Source organism: Chiloscyllium plagiosum, unplaced genomic scaffold (assembly GCF_037043375.1).
Source record: "Chiloscyllium plagiosum isolate Xiang-an unplaced genomic scaffold, Cpla_swu_hap1 HiC_scaffold_18, whole genome shotgun sequence".
In the NCBI taxonomy this organism is placed as follows: Eukaryota; Metazoa; Chordata; class Chondrichthyes; order Orectolobiformes; family Hemiscylliidae; genus Chiloscyllium; species Chiloscyllium plagiosum.
The window spans coordinates 34,365,784-34,380,160 of NW_028270156.1; the positions used below are offsets into that span (position 1 = coordinate 34,365,784).

At 40.9% G+C, this 14,377-nt stretch overlaps 1 protein-coding gene across 2 annotated transcripts in view; it reads left to right on the plus strand.

Moving 5' to 3' along the window:
- The first annotated feature begins 401 nt into the window (after positions 1 to 401).
- The window catches only part of phrf1 (PHD and ring finger domains 1), a 104,865-nt gene continuing 90,889 nt past the window's right edge, over positions 402 to 14,377 (plus strand). The window contains exon 1 of one of the 2 annotated variants that reach the window (XR_015760141.1): positions 402 to 523. The gene's annotated coding sequence lies outside the window, so the exon portion shown is untranslated. The remainder of the gene's footprint in view (positions 524 to 14,377) is intronic. The other variant, XM_043705696.2, reaches the window with a different exon arrangement.

Sequence of the window (14,377 nt, forward strand, 5' to 3'; positions counted from 1 at the left end):
ATAAATATTTAAAGTAAAAGAAGCGAAAGCGAGATGAGAACAAAAATGTTTCACGCGAGGAGTGTTTAAGGTCTTCAACGTGCTATTCTGTGGCGGAGCCTTCAATATAGGGAGGAGGCTGGTCATAAAGTGACTTGCTCATTCACCGAACCAGTATATGCACGATGGGCCACATGGTCTCCTTTTGCGCTGTGACAATACAGTGATTCTGCCGCCGAGGCTCAGCGAACACACGTAACACCATAACGAAGCGGCTCGATCGCTCGGCTGTTTCCGTCGGCCGCTCCGTGCAGCCCCGGCGTCGCTCGGCTGTTTCCGTCGGCCTCTCCGTGCAGCCCCGGCGTCGCTCGGCTGTTTCCGTCGGCCTCTCCGTGCAGCCCCGGCGTCGCTCGGCTGTTTCCGTCGGCCGCTCTCGGTGTAGCGCCGAGGCGCTGCGTTCGCGGAGTGGGGCCTGTGTGGCGACTGAGTGACAGGCAGCGAGCGCCCCTGGAGCTTCCACCCCAGGGACCCAGAACGGAGCGAGGTGAGTCGGATGGTCACTAGGTCGGGGTGAGGGAGGAAGGAGCAAGGTCAGAGTCCGACTAGTCCGCTGCTTTAGCAAGGCACAGCTTGAGGCCTAACCCGCCTCCGTGACAGAGTAATCCACAGGCCGCGGTCACTTCCAGCGGTGGGAAACAAGCCTTGGGAGCCGAGTGGCAGAGCCAATAGGATGAGCTGGGGAGGACGGGTGGTGGGGGAATTCGGTAAGGAGGCGGCTGGGTGAAGGGAGTCCTTGGTGGAGGCCTAGCTGCAGGCGTTATGAGCGGGATACTGCAGGAACTCAAACCCCAGGCCTGTCATCTCACACCAAAATAAACGGGCCTCCCTCTCACTCCGTTTCTGCGGACGTCTACAGCTGCAGCCGCAAGGCACGGTGCCCCTGTTTTCCTCCGACTCGCATACACATTTGGCTTCTCTGTCTCAAATGTTTATACGTAGACTTTCTGTATAAAGCCTGTCGATACACTTAAAGGGGCCTCGAAATGCTATCTCTGGGCTTGGGGTGCAAGAGAGCAGGGGGAGAATGTGCTGAAACTTTATAAAGTTCTGGTTAGGTCACAACTAGAATATTCTGTCAATCTTTACTCAAGGAAGGTTGCTAAAGTCCTTGAGAGGGTGCAGAGGAGATCTTCCAGATCGGTTACGGGGACATCAGGTACAATTTTAGGTTAGTGAAGCTGGTGTTGTTCTTGCAACAAAGGAGACCGAGGAAGATTTGAACACAGCATTTTAAAAAGATTAGGCCATTCAACCCCATAGCCCTCACTTGTCTGCTGTTTCAAAAGTCTGCCTACCTGTTCTTTAATGAATAATCCTCGGATAAAGGCCCAATCAGTCTGGCTATTTACATTTGATAAAGTAACCCCTTCACCCCAAGAATTAGTCCATTGAAATTCTTGAACTGCTTGCAATGCCAGTCTTCTCTTAATAATGGTGATCAAAACTGTATGTAGTACTCCCAGTGAGGAGGAGAAAGTGAGAACTGCAGATGCTGGAGATCAGAGTCGAAAAGTGTGGCACTAGAAAAGCACAGCATATTCAGGCAGCATCGGAGGAGCAGGAGAATCAACGTTTTGGGCCTAAGCCCTTCCTGATGAAGGGTTTTTGCCTGAAACATCAATTCTCCTGCTCCTCGGATGCTGCCTGATTTGCTGTGCTTTTCTAGTGCCACACTTTTTGTACTCCAAGTGACGCCTCACCAAAATTCTCTGTGACTTTCCAATTAAATTCCAAACACCAGCAGTAAAGACCAAAAATTCCATTTACCACCTTAATTAGTTGTTGCACCTGCATGCTAACCTTTTGTGTTTCATGCCCAAAGTCATCCAGATCCTTATGGGCTCCACCTTTTGGAGTCTCACTTTATTTAAAGATTAATTTGTCTTTTGATTCATGACCTCACATTTTTCTAAAAACCGTCTGCCAAGTTATTGCCCACTCATCTTATTTCTGTACCATTGCCGATTTCTTATGTCCTCATGGCAACATTTTTATGTTGTTAGAAAGTTTAGATACATTACACCTTGTACACCCGGTTTATTCCTCCAAGTCTTTAACATAGATAATAAATAGTTGAGGCCCTAGGTCTGATCTTTGTAGTACTTCAGTTGTTACATCTTTCCAACCCGAAAAAGACCTATTAATCCCACCTGTTTTCAGTGTTTTCTCAATCCACACTGATACAGTGTCCTAACCCAGCTTATCAAATGACTTCTGAAAATCCAGCTGCATTAGATCCTCAAAGAGCTCAAACTAATTTGTCAAATGTAATTTCCTTTTCATAAAACCATGTGGACTCTGAATGTGTTAAGCTTTTCTAAATGTTCAGTTATTTCTTCCTCAGTGGACTCGAGCACTTTCTCAATGACAGATGTCAGGCCAACTAGGCCATAGTTTGTAGCTTTCTGTCTCCTTCCGTGTGGTATGGTGGCTCAGTGATTAGCACTGCTGCCTCACAGCGCTGGGGGCAGGGTTTGATTCTACCCTCAGTGACTATCTGTGTGGAATTTGCACTTTTTCCCAGTGTCTGTATGAGTTTCCTCTGGGTGCACTGGTTATCTCACACAGTCAAAAGTTGCGCAGGTTAGGGATTGACCATGCTAAATTGCAGATAGTGTCCAGGGATGTGTAGGTTAGGTGCGTTAGCCATGGGAAATGTGGGTGGGTCTGAGTGGGATGTTGTTTGGAGGCTCGGTGTGGACTTGATGGACTGAATGGTCTGCTTCCATACTGTGGGAATTCTAGGGATTCTGTGATTCTCCTTTCTTGAACAATGGTTTTCCAATCCATTAGAACCTTCATAGAACCTCCAACCCACTGAGTTCTGGACTATTTTGATCACTGCCACCTCTATTTCTGCAACCACTTCCAATAAAATCCTTGAATGAAGGCCATCAGGTTCTGGCAACTTTTCTGCCTTGAGTCGCATTAGTTTGTCAAATACTTTGTCCCTTGTTGTAGAGGCTATATAACAAGACCCTTCCTCTCATTAGCACCTTGTGTAACTGCTATCTTTGGGATGTTTATAGTGTGCTCCATTGTGAAGAATGATGCAAAACTTTGGTTTAAGTTTGCCATCTCTGTGTTCCCTGTTATGGATTCCCCAATCACATCCTGCAAGGGACTCAGATTTACTTCAGCTACTTTTTAAAAATATTTCTGTAGGAACTGTTGCTGTTTGTTTTCATATTTCTTGTCAATTTATTTTCAGAATAAATTTTTCTCCCTTTATTATCTGTATAGAGATCTGCTTCAGATTCCTAAAGGATTTACAACCCTCTGACCTACCACTGGTTTTCACCATTTTGCTTGGCTTAGTTTTGATTAGATGCTCTCTTTGACCATCTTTGTTAGCCATGGGTGTTTTATTTTTTTCATTGGGTTCTTTATGACTGCAGTAATGTTTTGATAGATGTGATGAAATATCTGCTTAAACGTCTGCCACTGGTCATCCATTGACCTTCCTTTAGTCTATTTGCTGAGCCTGTAGTAGACAATGCTTTTTTTCTTGCATCTGCAATTGCCCTTATTTAAGTTCAGGACACTGAGACCCGAGTTGCTCTCTGTCAAACTGAATTTGAAATTCTGCGTGTTCTGATTGCTACATCTAAGAGGATACTTTCATAAGAGATCTCTTATTAATCATACATTATTGGATCTAAGACGGCCTGTTCCCAAGTATGTGATGCAATGTTTTGCTCTCCAGAAACAATCTCTGATGCACTCTATAAATTCATTTTCTGCATTACACATGTCAATCTGATTCACCAAGACAGTACGCCGATTAAAATCACCCATGACAATTGTACCTTTCTTACATGCCTCCATTATTTCCCATTTTATATGTTTTCTTACAGTGAGACAATCCTTTGAGGGGCTATAAACAACTCTCACTCAGACTTCTTTCCCTTGCTATTTCTTATTTCCACCAAACTAATTATACATCACAACCCATTGCACTATACTACCACCACACTAATAACAACCTTTTATTAATAAAGCTACTCCACTTCCTTTTCCTTTACACTAATTTTTCCAAAACTCTAATATCCTTGAATATTGAGTTTCCAGTCTTGGTCAGCCTATAACACTACCTCTGTGGTAACTGTCAAGTCATGTTCATTTATTTCTGTTGTATTATCATTGTGCTGTGTTATTGCTTCCCTGTTCTAATTTCTGCTCATTTTGTTTGGGCCTTTTTGTCACACTTTGATTATCATTAGCCTCTTAACTGCCCTGCACCCCTACTGTCTCATTTCTTTTTGTTTTTTTTCAAATTTTCCTACAATTGAACTCCTTGTACTAATTAGCTTAAAGCACTGTCTATAACCCTAGTTCCACGTTTCCCCAATGGACTCCTGTGGTGCAGTGATAGTGCCCTTTCCAATAATTAAAAGGTTTGGGTTCATTCCCCACCTGTACTAGATGTATGTCATTGCATGTCAGAACAGGTTGATTAAAATAATTATACACTGTGCCAAAAGATCGGTCCTGGTATGATTCGCATTAAGCCTGTCCCATCAGAAGAGTACTCTTTCCCTAGTGCCACCTGAATTGGAACTCATTTCTCCCACGCCAGTCTTTGAGCCATTTGTTTACCTCTCTAATTTTATTTACCCTACACCAAATTGCATGTGCCTCAAGTAGTAATCTGGAGGTTATTACTTTTGTGGTTCTGCTTTTTAATTTGGCCCTGAACTGCTTGTAATCCCTCAACCAAATCTCTTTCCTAGTACTACCTATGTCATTGGTATGCATGTGGACCATACCAAGTGGATCCTTCCCTTCTCACTCCAAAGTTCCTGTCCAGCACATAAGATATGCCCTGACCATTGGCACCTGGTAGGTAATATGGCATTTCAGACTCTCTGTCTTTGCTGCAGAGAGCAGTATCTATTCCCCCACCTATTTTGAATATGTTTCTCCTGTCTCCACCTACTTGAAAGGCGTGCTGTACAATGGGTACTGTACTCCTCCTACCTGCAGTCTATGCCTTGACCATATTGGGAGCAAGAGCTCCATAACCATTGGACAAGGGCTTTAGCTGTGGCTGTGGCTCCTCCAAAATAAATGCTGGATCTCCATACCTGCTTCATTTGCAGTCACACCATCTGTTCCTGACTACGCCCCAAGTTTGATGTAATTAATGTAAGGGGTGTGACTGCCACCTGAAACAGAGTGTCCAGGTAACTCTCCTCCTCCCTGATGTGTTGCAGGGTCTGCAGCCCGGACTCCAGCTCATCAACTCTGAGTCAAAGTTCCTCGAGCAGCCAACACTTGCTGCAGATGTGATCGCCGTAGATCGTACTGGCGTCCACCAGCTCCCACATCCTACAGCTGCAGCACGTCGCATACCCAGACATCACTATTCTATTTAATTAATTATTTTGGATGTTAAATATTTTCGAAGTGAATTTCCTAACTGTACTCTCTCAGTTGTAATAATGTCTCCTGATTTAAACTACTTGACCAATCAAAAGACACATGGAAGGAACACCTACCAAATACCTACCTATTTTCCTGGGAAGCCACACTTGGCCTCTGAAAGGTGGAAACAGGTTGAAGGGCTCTCTGCTACCAGTTTTTACCTCCCACCATTTGCCCTTCTCACACTGCTCTCCAAGTGTAAGAGGTATAGAATATTATGACAGATTTAGATGAGTTAGCAAGGATAAGTTGATCCCATTAGCCAACTGTACAAGTAGAAGAACTAGGGTTCACAGATTTAAGATTTGGGAAAGGAGTGCAACAGGGCCAAGAAACAGTGAGTGGTAATGAACTGAAACAAGCTGCCTATGAGGGCAGTAGAAATGGGGAATATGAGTGACTTTCAGGGGGTATCAATGTGGACTTGGACTGACTGGATACTCTTCAGAGAGATATGAACGTGAGCCAAATTGACTCATACATTAGTTGCTGTCTTCATATAGGTAGGGATTGCCATAAAATATAAGCGTAAAGCCTCTGTAATATATATATCTGTGGGATCTATGAAGAATCTATATAGAATTGTGGAATCCCTAGAGTATTGAAGCAGGCCATTCGGCCCATTGAGTTCATACTGGCTCTCTGAAGAGCGTTCCATATAGACACTATCCCTGTAACCATGCATTACCCATGACTAACCCCTTAATCTACACATCCCTGGACACTATGGGCAATTTAGCATGGCCTGTCCACCTAACCTGCATATCTTTGGACTGTGGGAGGAAACCAGAGCACCCAGAGGAAACCCATGCAGATATAGGGAGAATGTGTGAACTTCACACAGACAGTTACACAGATAGAGGGTGGAATCGAACCCAGGTCCCTGGTGGTATGAAGCAGAAGTGCTAACTACTGAGCCACTGTGCTACCCTATTTTTAAAAAAATACCAATGGAAACTCCAGGCAGAAATCAGCCAAGGGAGTGAGATCATTTGAAGTTTTTGACGACTGACAGAAATCAGTCCTTGGTAGGTAAGAATACCTTGGGTGATGTTACATAGGCAGCACAGAAAAAGCCATTAGGGCTCAACTGGTCTCAACATTTATGTCCCATCTGAGGCTTGTTTAACCCTGTGTTGTCTTTATGAGGGTTAATGGAGAAAGAAAGGCTTTCCTTAATCTTGCTTGTTTCATGAATCTTGTACATTAGTTCTCTCTACAACTATCTGGCAGTGGAACAATGTGTGCTATCTCTAAGCCTTCTTATTATAATGTGGCAGTCTATTTATGAACAAGGTCCTGTGAAGAACATCTTAAATAAATTATCAAAAGATCTGCTCGCTGTTTTTTTATTCTTTGATGGGATATGGGTGTCACTGGAAATGCCAGCATATTTTTGCCCATCCCTGATACCCTTGAGTCAAGTGACTTGCTGGACCATTTTAAATAGCAGTTAAGAATCAACTACATTGCTGTGCTTCTGGAGTCATATGTAGGCCAGACTAGGTAAGGTTGGCAGATCTCTTTCTCTAAAGGACATTAGTGAACCAGATAATTTTTTACATTAATTGATAATAGTTGTCAGAGATAAATGTTCAATTCTAGAGTTATTAACTGAATTTAAACCAGCTGCCATGGTGTGATTTGGACCTTTGTCTCATTCATCTGGGCTTCTGGATTATAGTTTAACAATTTTACCCCATGTCACTGTTTCTCTGTATGAGAGTTAGGTGTTGACCAATATAGAAGGAGAGCTTCCCAGCTCGCTTTTAATAGTTCTGTAGAATCTCTTACATTTCCCTGGAGAGGACATATGGATCTTGGTTTAACATCCCATTCGAAAGATGGCATGTCTAATACTGTGCTTCAGTAATGCCAGCGAAGGGATTTTGAAGATGTGATAGGAAAATACACTAAAAAAGAAACTTAAGTACACATCTAAAGAAAACTCCATAGTCTCTCTTAGTTTCTCTAAGGCACAATCACGGAAAGGTAAATCCTCTGGTTAACAAAAATAGTTAAATATTCCATTAGATCAAACGAGCTGGCTTATAAGGGTGCCAGAAAACAGTGGTGAGCCTGAAGTTCAGGAAGGAAATTAGAACTCAGCAAAGGAGGGCCAAGAAACTGATTTGGGAAAGCAAAAAGGTAATATGAATGCTAATTACCAAGGAACATTAAAGCAGATTGCAAAAGTTTTAAATGTATGAAAAAAGATCAGCTAGGACAGGAGAATTTATAGTGGAGAAACTATACACTTACTTGGTGCTTGTCTTCATTGGAAGATGATGCAGAAATTCTCCCAGAAACATTGGGTGACCAAGGGTCTTGTGAAACTGGGGAACTAAAATTAGCATTAGTAAACAAGAATTACTTGAAAGATTAAGTGGATTGAAGGATAATAAATCCCCTGGTCCAGATGAACACCTTTCCAGACTGTTGAAGGAAGCTGCTAGAGAGGTATTGTTTGCATTGGTGGGTAGTTTTCAAAATTCGATCATTTTTGGAAAAGCTCTGGCACATTGGAAAGTAGCAAATGTAGTCCCTTTGTTTAAGAAGGGAAGAAGAGGCAAAATTGAGAACTATGGATCTGTTAGTTTCATGTAATGATTGGGAAAATTATAGTATCTATTATGATGTGTTTGGTAACTGGACATTTAGAAACATTTGATAAAATTGAGCAGGTTTGTCATGCATTTATGAAAGGAAAATCAGTTTGACAATGTTGTTGAAGTTTATTGAGGTTATTTCTTGTAAGGAAAACCAGTGGATGTGGTGTGTTTTGATTTTCGAAGCTTCTGTTAAGGTCCCACAGAAGTATTGTAAATAAAGTTAGAGCTCTCGGGGTTAGACCAGAAAGGATGACAGTGTTGCCAGCACTGTCATTGTATTATTTCTAGTTCTGAGTCCACAGAGTTGCAGGTAATTTAGATGTGAGAACAAATTGTAATATATCCAAGTTTACTGATGATACCATACTGGGTGGAAATGCAAGTTGTGAGGAGAATTCAAGGAGGCTTCAGGACACCTTAGAGGCTAAGTGAATAGACTAGAACATGGCCAATGAAAAATAATATGAGTAAATGTGAAGTTATTCACTTTGGGGAAAAGAAAAACAAAAAGATAGAATACTTCTTAAACAGTGAATGGTTCGATAGTGCACTTCATAGAGTCATACAGCTGTACAGTATGGAAACAGACCTTTCGGTCTAACTCATCCATGCTGACCAGATATCCTCAATGAATCTTGACCAATTTGCCAGCATTTAGTCCATATCCCCCTCAACCCTTCGTATTCATTTACCATTCGGATGCCTTTTGAATGTTTTAATTGTACCTGCCTCCACCACTTCCCCAGGCAGCACATTCCATACATGCACCACCCTCTGCATGATAAAGTTACCTCTTAGGTCAATTTTAAATCATTCCCTTCTCACCTTAAAGTTATGTCCTCTAGTTTTGGATTCTACTACCTCAGGGGAAAGACCTTGGCTATTTACCCTATTTATGACACTCATGATTTTATAAACCTCTGTGAGGTCACTCCTCAGCCGCCAATGTTCCAGGGAAAATAGCCCCACTCTATTCAGCCTCTCCCTATAGCTCAAACCCTCCATCCCTGGCAACATCCTTGTAAATATTTTCTGAACCCTTTCAAGTTTTACAAGATCCTTCTTATAGCAAGGAGACCAGATCTGAACACAGTAGTCCAAATGTGGCCTAACGATATCCTGTATAGTGGCAACATGACCTCCCAACTCCTATATGTAATGTACTGACCAATAAAGGCAAGCATACCATACACCTTCATACATCTTCCTCATTATTCTGTCGACCTTCCAAGGAAGTATGAGCCTTCACTCCAATGTCTTTTTGTTCAGCAACACTTCCAAGAACCTTGCAGTTAAGTGTCTAGGTTCTGCCCTGGTTTGCCTTTTCAAAATGCAGCACCTCACATTTATCTAAATTAAACTCCTGCCTGTCCAAAGGGACCTGGGTATCCTTGTTCATGAGTCACCAAAAGGTAGCATGTCCATGTAGTAAGCAGTAAGGCAGGGGTGTGTGGTGAAAATGGTACATTCTCCTTAATTGCAGTGGGATTTGAATACAAGAGTAAAGATACCTTGCTGCTGTAGAGCTTTGATGAAATTTTATCTACAGTACTGTCTATAGTTTGGTTCCTTTTTTTTAAGGAAGGATATCCCGAGGATGGCAGTATTGTCTTATGCAATGAGATTGTAGATAATGGGTGTGTATTCCAGTTTGATAAGCCAAGAACTAATTCATTGTGTGAAGTAGTCTGATGTTCTTTCAATCTCTTTCTTTCTTGAAGATCTTCCTAAGAACTCTGATTCCCTCTTCTCAATTCCTCCTTTGTTAGAGTGGCCATTTTTGTTTCATTACTCCCCAAAGCACCTTGATTTTTGTTTAGAGCAAGGCCACAATGCTAGTTCAAGCTGTTGCTGATTATTTTTGATAATGTTATGAAGTACTATATCAGTGCAAATGTTAATGTCTCAAATATATTGATGTTCTTTCTGGAGACTTCACATTTTAGACATCACATCATATTTAATGCTGGATGATTCTGACTCAACTAGGATCTTTTCCGCATCTTCCAACTAATCTATGCACAGCATGATCCCACAAGCAATAGGATAAATAATTAAAATAATGACTGTCTTAATTGAGAGGTGAATGTTGAACAGGATATTGATACATCTCCTGTTGGAGGGTAGACTTTGCTCAGTGTGACTCCAGTAATATTGTATTTAAAGTGATAGTTTTATTTACGTAGACTGATACTTTTAAGTGAGGTTTGTATGTAAAACATTTTGGCTTAGTAATGAGGTCCCTGTCATTCAATCAGTTCATTTTGCTTTGCTGCCCCATGATCCAACTGTATTGCTTCCTATAGTGTCTACTACTGACAGGCCCTTCAGAAATTTTTCCTCCTCTGAAATTATTTATTGCTGTTCCCCAATGCATTCCAAGGGATACAGTATAAATATTTCTTCGAAACAGGAATTGCTGAATGAAAAGGCATCCAAGGTTCATCTCATTCTGATAGTCACATGGTACAATGATAAAGGAGTTGTTGACTAATCACGGCAGTGTAGCACTCTCAGTTCTGCACCGAAACATTATCGCAGATTACTTGTGTCTTAACCCAGGACCATCTCCCTCTGAGATCAGAGTTCCAAATGAACACAGTTCAGCATTTGGAAGGCAATGCTTTTAATAGACAATGCATTTTATTGTGAAAGTTCTATTATCTGCCAAACTTGAAACAAAAGAAATTTGATTCACAACTTCAAAATCTTACTTTTCCCCTAATTTCCCATAACTGAGGCGGGTCAATTCCCGCCTCAGGCGACTGACTGTGTGGAGTTTGCACGTTCTCCCCGTGTCTGCGTGGGTTTCCTCCGGGTGCTCCGGTTTCCTCCCACAGTCCAAAGATGTGCAGGTCAGGTGAATTGGCCATGCTAAATTGCCCGTAGTGTTAGGTAAGGGGTAAATATAGGGGTATGGGTGGGTTTCGCTTCGGCGGGTCGGTGTGGACTTGTTGGGCCGAAGGGCCTGTTTCCACACTGTAAGTAATCTAATCTAACTTTTAATATCCCACTGTACTGCTGTAGGTCCCTATTTTTAATATTCCACCCAGTTTAATTGCACTAACGCCACCTCCCCCCCGCCCTGCACAACAACTTCCCATAACCTTTAATATCTCAGCCAATCTAATCTTGCTGTCACAGTGGAACAATTACATGAAAAGCTCCACGGTCAATCTCATTTGCCTTCTATAATCCTGGTATTCATATTGTTGATCCAAAATTACTCTTTACCAGTTTGTTGCCATAGATCTAACCTTATGTCTAGGCATTTCCCTCACTACTGGAGAGCTTAGAATTGTAGAATCTTACAGCACAGAAGAATTGTTTGTTTCAGCACTTTGAGCGAGCTAACCAATTAGCCCACTGCTTCTGCTCTTTCCCAATAAACATGTATGTTTTTCCCTGCAAATACTTATTTAATGCCCTTTCAAAAATTAACTTTTAAATTTACTTCCACCATCTTTTCAGGCAGTGCATAACAGATCATTTTAAGTCCCTACGTAAAAAGAAATCTTCATCTTGCCTATTTTTTTATTAATCATTCATTAACACCAGCTGATTTGCCTGACACTTAGGGGTCACTTCTTGGTAATGTCTACAAAGTGCAGGAAGGGTTTGTACAGGCTGCATTGGTGGAGTTTAGCTGCTCAGGGATCCTGGCTTGTACTGACCGTTTTTGCCAATGCAATTCAAAACTGACTGTCGTTCGACAGGATTGTTCGCTAGGAACTTGATGACTTTCTGTGTTTGGCATTCCTTTATCTAAAGAGTGCGTGCTTATAAGCCACTGAGATAGAAGGCAAGCAGTATGTGGATTAAACATGTCACCATGAGTGGTAAGTGAGGTGCAGCATGGATTTCAGTTGGCTTGTGTCACTCTGAATGTTGTGGGTGAGTAATATTTGCGAGGATGGGAAGTTAGGGAAGCAAGCGGAGGGAGCCAGTTATAATGCACTTTGAAATCAATTGTTCCCATCCCCTTGATCTTGTCATCCTAAGTCTCTGTCCTCTGGTTACTGACTCTTTTAGAGGACAATTCTCGTTATTCATACCAACATTCAAAGACTCCTGGTCGTCTTGGGGGGGTGGGGGGGAGTTCTCCTTATCTTTGCTTAAATGGGTGACCCCTCATTTTTAAATGGTGATACCTAGTTTCAAAGTCTCCCACATGAAGAAACATTTTTTCCACATTTACCCTCCCCAAGATCTTAGATTTCAAATAAGTTGCATTTTAATCTTCAAAACTCCAGTGGGCAAGTGGAATCTGTCCAACCTTTTCTCATAAAACACCCAATCTATTCCATGTATTAATTCATGTATAAACGTTCTCTGGACTGCTCCCAACACGTTTACATTCCTCCTTAAATAAAGAGGCCAATACTCTGCGGTCTGATGAATGCTCTATATAACTGAACAATAATCTCCTTACTTATGTATTCAGTTTCCCTTGTAATAAATTATAAGATTCTATTAGATTTCTTAATTATTTGCTTCGTTGGAAGCTAATTTGTGATCCATGCATTAGGATACTCTAATCCCTCTGCATTTGAGTTCTGCATTTGCTCACCGTTTAGGTAAAATGCTTTTTTTAATTCTTCCGACAAAATGGACTATTAATGTTTTCACAAGTTATTGATTTGCCAGATATTAGCTCACTCATGTAACCTTTTCACAACTTAATTTTCTACCTATCTGAATCATCAGCAAATTAAAACTTCTGCCCCATCATCTCCGTCAATCTGTCTGTGTCGTCCTGAAGTATAATACCATTCTCTGACTGTAAACTGTATTTCTGGATTTCATGCCATTGGCAAACCTTGAAATGATGCCCTAGATAATCAAATCCAGATCATTAATATACATAAAAAATGCAGTGATAATTTTGACCTGTAGAGTTCTACTTCCCTTTTGTCTGAAAAACAACTGCTCACCCCTACTCTAATATTCAATTAATTTTATGCGCATGCTTTCAATATCCCTTTAGTCTCCTGGACTTCGACTTCGACTTTGCTAACTTATGAAATCTCTTTGGCAATCAGAGATCTGAGGGAACCTGTTCCTTTCAAGCAAGCCACATTTACCACTTTATATTTTAACATTCTTTATATACTGTTCCAAGATGTTATCTTGTGAAGTACATTTTAATTGATTTACGTGCTTGTCATTATTGATTGTTGAAATACCTGTGCCAGTGGTCAGATTGAATATAATGACTACATATTTTAAGTTCATCAATTGATTCAAAGAATATTTTTGTAAGTTGTTATTGCTTTTGCTACAAGAGATTTATTCGTAGAATTTAAGAATTTTACAGCATAGAGGAACAACATACTGTATCTGTAATTTGAAAGAAATACCCATTTATTCTTGTAAATTTCATTTTGTTTTACTTCTTGAAGTATTTATCCATTTCCCTTTTAAAAGCTAATATGGATTCTTAATCCACTGCTGCTTTTTGCACATGAATTAAAAGTTCTAACAATCTCAGTCAAGGAAATGGTAGAGGGGTTGAATAAATGCTTTGTGTCTGTCTTCATGGTAGAAGAAAATAATAGCATTTCAAAAATACTAAATAATCAAGGAACCAAAAGGGCCACTAGAGAAAAAGTGAATTCACGGGGCCAAAGACTGATAAGTCCACTGGTTCCGATGAAATGCATCCTAGGATATTAAAACATTAGTTACAGAGATAGTAGTTACACAAGTAGTAATCTTCCAAGAATCCTCAGATTCTGGTAAGTGCTGGAGGATTGGAAAACTGCCAATGTAATTCCTTTATTTAGAAGGGAAAGGAAACAAAATAAAAAGGTATCTCCAGGCCAGTTAGTTTAACATTTATTGTTTGGAAAATGTCAATAGTCGATGAAAAGAAACATAATAGCACGGTATTTAGAAATATGTAATATAACGAAACAGAGACAGTGGTTTCATGGAGGGGAAATCAAGCCTGGTCAATTTATTAGAGTTCTTTGAGGAAGTAACAAGCAGGATAGAGAGAAGGAAGGAAGACTAACATTCATCAACCTTCCTCAGAGCTTGCTGAAAATTAATCTTCAGCAACTTATCGACAAGAACACCCAAGTCCCTTTGCACGTCTACATGTTCCAACCTCTTACCAGTTACAAATACTCTGCACATCTGTCCTTTCTGTCAAACTGGGTAACCTTACATTTTCCACATTACATTCAATCAATGATCTTGCCCAATCACTAAACCTGTACAAATCTGTATGAAAATGTTTACATCTTCATGCATTCATACTTTTAAACATTTCTGCTTAGTTTTGTAAAATTGGA